Source organism: Sus scrofa, chromosome 6 (genome assembly GCF_054392235.1).
Source record: "Sus scrofa isolate SSC_HxYL_T2T_F1_AM1 chromosome 6, Sscrofa_HxYL_maternal_Yorkshire_Landrace_v2.0, whole genome shotgun sequence".
Lineage (NCBI taxonomy): Eukaryota > Metazoa > Chordata > Mammalia > Artiodactyla > Suidae > Sus > Sus scrofa.
The window spans coordinates 16,426,437-16,437,536 of NC_139388.1; the positions used below are offsets into that span (position 1 = coordinate 16,426,437).

General features: G+C 37.5%; 1 long non-coding RNA gene across 2 annotated transcripts in view; it reads left to right on the forward strand.

Moving 5' to 3' along the window:
- The window catches only part of LOC110261269 (uncharacterized), a 191,986-nt gene that overhangs the window by 161,334 nt on the left and 19,552 nt on the right, over positions 1-11,100 (forward strand). For both annotated transcript variants that reach the window (XR_014805568.1, XR_002345305.2), the window contains exon 3: positions 6,910-7,055. This is a non-coding gene — a long non-coding RNA (uncharacterized LOC110261269). The remainder of the gene's footprint in view (positions 1-6,909; positions 7,056-11,100) is intronic.

Genomic DNA, 11,100 nt, shown 5'->3' on the forward strand with positions numbered 1-11,100 from the left:
TAGTGGGTACTTCTTTTTCCATACTCTGCTAAAGAAAGGTGACTTTAGCAGGTTGGTGGCTCAGCAGGCTAAGGATCTGGTGTTGTCACTGCTGTGGCTCCAGTTCAATACCTGGCCCCCAGAACTTCCTCATGCTTCGGGCATGGCCTGCTCCCCCAAACCCCCCACCCCATAAAAAAGAAAGAAAGGTGAGACAGTCATGAGCAACCTCTCTCTTTGGAAAGGCTTCTTCCTCTTTGGAACTCAGTTTACTTCATTGTTATCTAACCTCAGCAGTGGATCTCTAGTGGATTCAAGAAAATGATAATTTCATACATTATCCCTTTTCAAATGGAGTTAGAGTCTTTGGAGCTTTATATATCCTAGTTGAAAGCAGAGAAAAAAAATCTTTTTATTTTTTTGAATCTTAAAATTTTCTTTTTCATTTTCTACTTTTCTTAAAGGAATTTTAGTTTTTCTCTAAAATGAACTTTTGTTTCTAATTTTGTTTCAAGTTATCACCTCAATTCTGATTATTCTTAAGCCTAATATCATTTTCTCATATCTTCTGTAGTTATTCTTTTTTTTTAATGGCCACACCTGCAGTTCCCAGGCCAAGAATCAAATCCAAACCACAGCTGTGACCTACACTATAGCTGTAGCAACACTGGATCCTTAACTCACTTCACTGGGCCGAATATCGAACCCATGCCTCCACAGTGACCTGAGCCACTGCAGTCAGGTTCTTAACCTACTTTGCCATGGTGGGAACCCCTTCTATAGTTCTAAAACATTTCTTTGGGCTCATTTTGGAGTATTAGGCTATATAATGTTCATTTGTTTGATGAGCATGTCTTTTCTTTCATTGTAGGAATGTTATTCTCATTACTACTTTTTCTTATATTAATTTTCTTTGAGATTCAACCATAATCCTTTTCTATTGATCATTGTTACGTGATACTGATTTTCTTGAATTTTTGGAGGAATGAATGAGTTGAGATAACATTTTTAGCTTCCTGCCTCTAGTGATTCTTGTTAAAGTTATGCTATGGCATGGGTTTGATCTCTGACCTCAGACCTTCTGCATGCCATGGGTATGGCCAAAAGAAAAAAAAAATTGTCTCATATCTGAGAGTTCTTGGTTCATTCCACTTCCTCAGTTTCTTTTTGCTTACTAGAGTACTGGTTTATTATAAAAGGATGTAACTTAGGAATAACCAGATCAAGGTGTGGAGTAAGGACTCAGAGCTTCCATGCTCTCTTTGGGGTACCACTCCCTCTGCATCTCCATGTGCTCACTAACCCAGAAGCTCTACAAATGCTGTCCTTTGGGGTTTTCTTTTTCCTTTTTAAAAAATTGACCCATAGTTGATGTACAATAGTTTGTTTCAGGTGTACAGCAAAGTGATTCAGTTATATATATATCCTTTTAGATTCTTTTCCATTGTATATTTTTGTAAGATATTGAATAGTTCCCTGCTCTATATAGTAAATCCTTATTGTTTTATCTACTTTATACATAGTAGTGTGTATCTGTTAATCCCACACTCCTAATTTATCCCTTCTTCCACCTTTTCCCCTTTGGTAACCATAAGTTATGTCTCAGTGCTACACAGCAGATAACCCATATTCCCAGTCCATCCCACTCCCTTCCCCTCCCTCTTGGCAACCACAAGTCTATTCTCCAAGTCCATGATTTTCTTTTCTGTGGAAAGTCTCATTTGTGCAAATGGCATTATTGTGTTGTTTTTTTATGGCTGAGTAGTATTCCACTGTGTATATATATTGTTGTTTGTTGTTGTTCTCATGTCTTGGCTATTGTGAATAGAGCTGCAATGAACATTCGGGTGCATGTGTCTTTTAAGGAAAATTTGTCCGGATATATGCCCAAGAGTGGGATTGCTGGATCATATGGTAGTTCAATGTATAGATTTCTAAGATACCTCCATACTGTTTTCCATAGTGGTTGTACCAGTTTACAGTGGTTATAAACTCAAAATGGCTTAAAGAGTTAAATATAAGACAAGACACCATCAAACTCCTGGAAGAGAACATAGGCAAAACATTCTCTGACATCAACCTTATGAATATTTTCTCAGGTCAGTCTCTCAAAGCAACAGAAATAAAAGCAAAAATAAACCAGTGGGACCTAATCAAACTGACAAGCTTTTACACAGCTAAGGAAACAAAAAAGAAAACAAAAAGACAACGTCTGCCCATTTTTTGATTGAATTGTTTTCTTTCTTTCTTTTTTTTTTTTTTTTTTGATGTTGAGTTGTATGAGTTGTTGGTATATTTTGGAATTAAGCCCTTGTTGGTTGCATCATTTACTAGTATTTTTTCCTAGTCCATTGATTTTGTTTTGTTTATGGTTTCCTTTGCTGTGTAAAAGCTTGCAAGTTTGATTATGTCCCATTTGTTTATTTTTGCTTTTATTTCTTTGCTTTGGAAGAAAATATTGCTATGATTTATGTCAGAGAATGTTTTGCTTCAGTTTCCTTGTAGGAGTTTTCTGGTGTTGTATCTTATGTTTAAGTCTTTAAGCCATTTTGAGTTTATTTTTGTTTATGGTGTGAGGGAGTGTTCCAGTTTCATTGATTTACATGCAGCTGTCCAGCTTTCCCAATACCACTTGCAGAAGAGACTATCTTTTCTCCATTGTATATTTTTAGCTCCTTTGTCAGTGATTAATTGACTATAGGTATGTGGGTTTATTTCTGGGCTCTCTGTTTTATTGTCTTGATCTCTATGTCTGTTTTTTGTACCGTGCTGTTTTGGTTACTGTAGCTTTGTAGCACTATTTGAAGTCTGGAGGGGTTATACCTCCTGCTTTGTTCTTTTTCCTCAGGATTGCTCTGGCAATTCTAGATCTTTTGTGGTTTCATATTTATTATAGGATTATTTGTTCTAGTTCTGTGAAAAATGTCATGGGTAATTTGATATGGATTTTATTAGGGTGTAGATTGCTTTGGGTAGTATGGACATTTAAAAAATATCCTTCCATTCCAGGAGCATTGGATATCTTTCCATTTCTTTGAATCATCTTCAGTTTCCTTTTTATCAATGATGTGTGGTTTTCTTTGTTTAGGATTTTTTTCATCTCCTCCTTAGGTTTATTCCTAGTTTGTTTGTTTTTTTTGACATGATTTTAAGCAGGATTGTGTTTTTAGTTTTTCTGACATTTCATTGTCAGTGTAAAGAAATGCAACATATTCTTGTATGTTAATCTGGTATCCTGCAACCTCACTGAATTCATTTATTATTAATTTAGTTCTAGTAGTTTTTGTGTGGAGTTTAGGTTTTTCTATATACAGTAGCATGTCATCTGCATATAATGACAATTTTACATATTTTCTTCCAATTTGGATTCCTTTTCTTTCTTTTTCTTGTCTGATTACATCACCAGGACTTCCTGTACTATGCCAAAAAGAAGTGGTGAGAGTGGGCATCCTCTACATCATTCCACTTTTAGTATATGTGCTACCAAAGTGAGCATGCCATTCCCTCAGTTTTACATGAGGACTCTTGAATGCCTTCATGCTATCTCTCCCCATGTGCTTTCTCTCTCCATTTCTCCCTTTCACCTTCTTCTCTCTGTTACCTAGATTTTGCTCAATTTGAATCCTGTTAACTAGTTTCTTCTCATTGTGATATTTTGTCCTAAAATGGAACTTCACTTTCAACCTTTTCATATCTTACCTTGCCTTGACTATGTAATTAGAACCTGCAAGGGAGTTCTCACTGTGACTTAGCAGTGATGAACCTGACTAGTATCCATGAGGATATGGATTTGATCCCTGGCCTTGCTCAGTGGGTTAAGGATCTGGTCTTGCCATGAGCTGTGGTGTAGGCCTTCAGCTGTAGCTCAGATCAGACCCCTAGCCTGGGAACCTCCATAGGCCATGGGTACACCCCTAAAAAGAAAAAAGAAACAGCAAAACATAAAAAAAAAAGAACAGGAGTTTCTGTCATGGCTCAGTGGAAACAAATCTGACCAGGATCCATGAGGCCTCTCTCATTGGGTTAAGGATCTGGCATTGCTGTGAGCTTTGGTGTAGGCTGCAGACAGCTCGGATCTGACATTTGGTGTAGGCCAGCATCTACAGCTCCGATTTGACCCCTAGCCTTCCAACGTGGGAACCTTCATATGCTGCCATGGGTGCAGCCCAAAAAGAAAAAAAAAAAAAAAGAACTTGGAAAATCTCTCCTAGTTTTAGCTGTTTTCATGAGTATTTGTTGGCTAGTTTAGGGTTTCCCTTTCTCAGGCTCATCTGATTCCTCTTCTTAGATACTTATTGATGCCATGCAGGGCGTGTAGTTTGTCCCTTTCTACTTTTATTTTGGGGTTTGTAAAATGTCTTATCACCTAGTGTTTTTTGTTATTGTTGTTGTGTTGGTTTTTTTTTTTTTCCTTTGGTAGATCTTGTTTGTGGATTTTGGTTTTGTCATTCTAGTCATTCTGTTTTCATGAGGGCAGTTATGAGAGATTTTAAAGTTTACCTTCCATGTCAGCTTTTCTAGAATTTCTTTATTCTCACTCTTAAATGATAGTTTAACAAGATATAGAAACATACACTTTTTTTTCCTCACAGTACCTGGTAGTTATTACTCTATTATCTCCTTTATCTGTTCTTAATGATAAAAAATAATATCCTCATAGTCTAATTTTTGCATCTTGGCAAAATGCAAAGAGAAAAATCATAAAAGCCATCAGAAGAAAAAGAGTTTACAGACTGCCTCTAATTTCACTGGGGTGTGCCTGAGTGTGGTCTTATTTCATTTATCCTTGGTATGCCATGTGTACTTTTAATCTGACAAAATCTTTCCATTCTGGGAAATGGCTGTATCATTATGTCTGTGATTATCACTTATCATTGATCTTAATTCAGTTATTCTACTTTTCATATATAGTGTTTTAAATTTAATTATTTTCTTCAGTCATACCTGTCTGCTTTTGTTTCATAATCACTAGTTGTTAAGATTCTAGGCCATTTGATTTTAAGTAAAGTCTGTCTCCTGATTATTAAGTTGTTGGTTATCTTGGTAAATTTTTTCCATGTGATTTTGGGATTTTAATTTTGAGGATTAAGTGGAAGCCCCCACCCCCACCCCCGCCCCTGCTTAATCCTTAGCACACACACACACATCTCCTTTTATATTCTCCTATCCGTCTCTAGTGGCTTTGAAATTTCCTCTGCACTGGCCTTAAAGACTTGGTGAAAGTTATCCATGAAACATCCTAGGCATGCTCCTTGGGAAAAAGGGGAATGGACAGACAGAAAATCGTAAAAATATTCTATGCATCTTTTTTTTCTAATGAGTCAGCCACAGAAACCAGCTAGTAAATGAGGGCAAATTTGAAACTTCAGAATTATCTAGCTCTATTAGGATTATATTTTAATAGTTTTTCTAGGTTTGGCGTGAGGCCTAGCTTTCAAATTTTCTATAAACATTTGCATTTAATTAGAAAAACATAACCTTGTAACTCCTTTCAAATAACTACCTAATACTACCTTTCAGTTTGGGGACAAAGCTATATAGCGTTTCAACTGGTACCTCCAAATTCCTTAGGCTTTTTTTTTTTTTAATTGTAATTATTTTCTCTCCTAAAAAGAAAACATTTGCCTAGTATAGCTTTTTTGGAGGGGGGATAGAGGGGGAGCCTAGTATAGTTTTTATCCTATCCAATTTAACTTTTTAAAATTGAGTTCTATTCTCCATTGCTCTCTGCTCAAAAAAATGTCCCTCATCCTTTACTTTGTGGAAGGTTTGGGGACTGAAAAAATTTTCAAGTGTTCCATCCTAATTTTATATAATTCTTTCTGTACTCACTCATCCATTTAAGACCTTGCTTCTCATAATACACACAAAGATGAGGATAAATACCTTTCTTTTATTGATTCTTTAATTCATTTACTCAGTTATTCAAACATTAAACATAAATGTAGGATAGTAGGCTATCTAGCTATAGGATATATGCATGGATCATTGCCAAGCAAGGCACGTGCTGCTTTAAGGGGTCAGAAAAGGGACTGGGCAGATGTGATGTGATGCCATGGAGTGAATGACATTAGTTAAGGCTTTAAATATAGAGGGGAAAGTATAGGGTGTGTTTAGAAGGTAAACTGGTTTTAGTGGAGCAGATTGTCTGCAGATAAGTATAGTGGAAAGATATCCTGGAACAAATCTTGAGAGTTTTAAAAGTAGGTAATAAGTTAATACTTGAAGATTTTCACAGGTCATGGATATACTATTATATTCCCAATTTAAGTAGGATCAAATTTCTGCCAAAATAGTAAACACACATAGAAATATGACTCGACTTTAGCAAGAATGACTAGTGACTGCTGGAGCCTGATTTTTATCATTCCTGTATATTACTCAGTGCTATGAAGTCATTTCAGAGTGAGAACCACACTTCCAAATTAATGAATTTCGTTGAGCCACTTTTGGTTAGCCTGAAAAATGATCCATGTGAAGGACACATTGAAATGAAAGTGTTTTTTTTTTTAAAGACTTGAATTAACTTTATGAATAGTAATAACCCTTCTATCAAGGGGGAAGAGCTGAAATTTCCCCATCAGTCATACCTCTGCTTCCATGGGCTGACTTAGAACTTCAAAACCTAACAAGTGGTTTTTCCACTCTATGTGGCATTATGGCAAGGCAAAAAATGGCTTAATTATGCATTTACCTATCTTTCTTCTACTTCTGATCACTGTGATTAAGCAAAAGGATGAATTAGTTGCAACCTTTGATCCAAAGAATAAGTCAGCCTCTGTTATGTCCAGAGAAGTCTGTTGGGGAAATCAGACTCCTAAGTTAATTGAAACATTTTGGGAAATTTCACAAGCATAGGTAGCAACTTAGAAAGGTATGCAGGACTTTTACTGCTTATATCTAAAAACTCAATTTGATTTCTGCTTTCAGCTGAGACAGAGCAATAGAGACCAGATGTACCTTTCTCAGCTGAAACAACTAAAAAGACAAGACAAAATATATGAAAGAATGGTTATTGAGACAGTGGACATCACACAGTGAATGACAGTGATCCCTGAGAGAGAGAAGCAAACAAGGTAAGCCCTTTCATTATTCCACACTCTTGCCTTGAGAGTTTCCAGGCCACAACATAGGGTGAGGAACCTAGGTGGAACCTAGCAGACTCCCTGAGTTGAGGAAATAGTGGTGAATCTTGAGAAACCAAGGCAGCTAGAATTTTCAGGACAGAGTACCAGAGAAGAGAGCCCTCCACGAGTATTCAGAAAAGTGCTGACCAGTGCCTCCATGGTAGGAAGCTACTTGAGGCTGGGAAAGAACCAGCCCAAAAGGTAAGAGGGAACCGCACCTGCTGTGCCTACAGGATGGGGAAGAGTTCATAGAACATTTGAGTGGAGTTCTCAGAAGGATCCTTCTTCAATAGCGGGGAATTATTAGTCCTTAATTAGTGCTCTGGTCCTGCCCAGCAATACTTAAAAACAAGATCTGAAGGGACCAACTGTTTTAAAGTTGCTTATGTGTATCCCCCCAAAAACCTGGAAATTTATAGGAATACAAAAATATCCAGCACTCAAGAAGGTAAAATTCACAATAACTGGTATCCAAAGATTACCAGACATGTAAAGAGGCAGGAAAACACAATTCCTAATGAGGAAAGTACTCAATCAAACCAACTTAGAACTTAGATAGATCACAGTATTAGCAGAGGATGACAGTAAAGCAATTACTCTAACTGTATTTGATACGTTCAAAAGTTAAGTAGAGACACGGAAGATCAAAAATGAAGCACAGAGTAAAGAGCACTGCTGCCTCCCCCAAAAAAGAAACTTCACAAAACCAGAGCATCAGCATGCTCTGAATTAACTTCAAACAGCCTAATACATATATAATTGGAATCCCTGAGGTTGGAGGGGAGAAGGAGGGAAGGAGACAGGAGGGAAAAAAAAAAAAAAAGGATTTGAAGAAGCAATGGTTGAAGAATTTCCAACTTTGACAAGGAGTAGTACCTCACAGATGCATGAAGCTCTGCAAACCCCAAGCACAAGAAACATAAATAAAACTGTCCCAGGGCACATCATTACATGATGTGATAAGACTAGCGATAAAGAGAAAAATCTTGAAAGAAAGTAGAGGAAAAAAGCATGAAAAAATAATGATGACAGCAGATTTCTTAATGGAAACAATTTAAATGGGGCAACAGTGGAGCAATATGTTTACAGTATTGAAAGAAACAAGTTTAGCTGAATACAATTTTGAAAACTATTCGGACAACATCAAACTTAGAACCATATAACAAATCAAATGCAGACACTGTATGATAATAACCTATCTATAGGCAATATGCCAAAGCTTCATTTATAGGTTATTATCCTTGGAAAAAAAGAAAAATGACTTACCAGTCATCCTCCATAGCCTTTACCAGCCCACTCATAACAATACCAGGAACCTTATTTCTAATACCATCCTTGTTTCTGATTAAAAATGGAGAAAGTTCACAGATAGAAGCGCAGTCTCCTAAAGCCCGTATCATTGATGAATTCTTATCTGCAAAAGCTCTTATGCAAATACTCCACCTAAGCCTTTCTTCTGTGTGAGTGCAGTTTTTACTCAGTTGTTCCCACTCCTCTTCCTGATGTTTATTTTGCAGGTTACTAGAATAATAGTATTTTTAAAAGATCTTCCTGTGTTTGGGAATGGAAAGATCCTCTTGCTGCATTTCTTTGGTGCTTTCCTCTTTCAGCTGTGTTTCATGTAAAATTCATTCACTCACAATCTCATCTTGGATACTACAGCTCCCAACCCGTGAATCCAAACCACCTCAAAGCAGTCAAAGGCAATGGGCAAATTATCACAATCTATTCTGTCTCTTCTACTCTCTGTAACCCCAGACATTTAAGCAGCTCATCTGTCAAGGTATGGTGAGGCAGGAATGTCTTTTCTTACAAACAGAAGCAAACTACAAGCCATCATTTCCTCTGACCAAATTAATCATTAGAAGTTGGCCATGGAAAGAATGAAATACAGATGGTACCCTGGTGCAACTCATGAGCAGAAACATCCTGAAAAATCTCTGGACCCTTTAAGATATGTATAGACAGGGAAGCATCAGCTATACACATATATGGCAAAGGCTTGATGGAACTCACTTATACAACTGCAGTCCCCACACCCTCTGTGAAGTAAGGCAAGGGTTAGAAAGCTGAAATTCCAAGGGATTTACAACAAAGAAGTGGAGAGTTAATACTGACAATAATAGTAGCACCAGAGTTTCGGCACTCAGTACATCCTGAGCAGTGTTTGAAACATTTTACAGATGTTAACTTATTTAATCTTCATAAAGAACCTATGAAGATGAGGCCACTCTCCTCATCTTATAGTGAGAGCAAGTAATACAGTTGGGGTCACTGGTGTAGCCCCGTCAGTCTGACTCCTGAGCCCACACCCTCAACCACTCTTCTAACACCGTGTGGGGAGAAGCAGCACTGGACAGGCGGAACGCATGGCTAGTGCCATCCATCTCCTCTCACTCGTTACCTCACTGTCCTGAACAGCCGGGATAAAGGTCACTCACTCTGCCTACTTTATAGATCATTTTGAGAAACAAGCAAGAAATAATTTTAAAAAACTTTACAAAATATCTTTCACGTGTCATGCAAATATAAAGCATTACAGAGGGGATCTAAAAGACAGCAGCAATACATAAATAAGTGAGCTTTAGGGAAGAGCAGTGTTTTGAGAGTAGGAAGGCAAAGCAGAGTGAGTGTCCAAAAGCAGCTTTTGGTCTTAAAGAGGCACAGAATGTCTGATGCCTTTCTCACTTGCTACTCTGTTGTTTCTTAGCTCTCATTTCTTAAGCCAAAGGATCTTGGCATCTGAAAGTTTTTATTCCTGTGCTAATAAGAGAATCCTAAATTAGATTAGTCTTTCTGTCCAATACAGATAAGAAGTGAAGCAATCATAAAGGATAAACAGCAAATTTATTTTTGCATCTGTAATTTAAAAACTCAGAAAGATAGATTAAGAAGAATCTAAGCTAATTGGCTAAGACATTTAAGAAACATATGTCTCCAGTTAAAAAAAGAGGGAAAGAGGGAAGGAAGGAAGAGGGGAAGGAAGGAAGGTTGGAAGGAAGGAATATACCACCTTTGCTATGAAATGGAAAGCTTTGTCGACTTTAACAGCCTCGAGAGCACTAATTCGCAAGTTTTGCTGTTGGCTTGGCTGGTCCACCCACATCAGTAACGTATAGACATTGAGTGAGCACATCTGTCCTGCTGTAATTAAGGCTGCAGAGCAGAGGAGCAGGTGCAAACTTCTCATCCTTCAACTTGACTCTTAAGCTGCTTGTGCTCTTGTAACTTAAAGTCTAAACTTGTTAAAATTAAGATTTGTAAGGTCACTAGTCTATATAACAGGAGCTAGGCACTACAGACATTTCTTTAAAGCAAAATTAGAAACAGCTACCTGACTAACACGAATCAGCCATTTTAAGATGTTGCTATTTCATATTTTCCAGGGGGAAAACTTAATTCCAAGGAGATAAATATCCACATGAGCATTATATTGAAGCCAGATTGGAAGACTTCCCTTTAGTAAAAAGCCTTTCTAGCAACAGAAAGCCTCAATCCTTTCTCAGCGCCATATAGGTGCTCAGAGATTTTCTGATACAAAGGGCTCACCCATCACTGAGGTTTTGTCTTATTTTCTTGTTAAAAATTTATCTTAAGAAGAATTTGAATTATAGTCACCTTCCTCCAAAGAGCTGAAGCAGCAAAACCTCCTTGCAAAACTAGTTCCATTTAAAACATTTCAGTGTGATCCTGCCAGATCCTAAAATAATTATAGCTTAGAAAGGCAGACGTGGCTTTTAGTCTGAACAATTTTTATCATACTGTACCTTTTTCTGGGGTCAGAAGAAAGATCAGTGACATAACTGTGTGCCAAGAAAACATACTGAGATAGAAGCCAACTGCTTCTGCAGGAACACCCAAAAGAAAGGTATAATGCCTGGGAAACGATCAGGATTAGGGACAGTGGCACTACTTGTTTGGCCAGAGGTTTCAGCTATCAGTGAGGGAACCAACTTTCCCTTTCTGAGCACTAGTAATGCCTGTACCAGTTGTA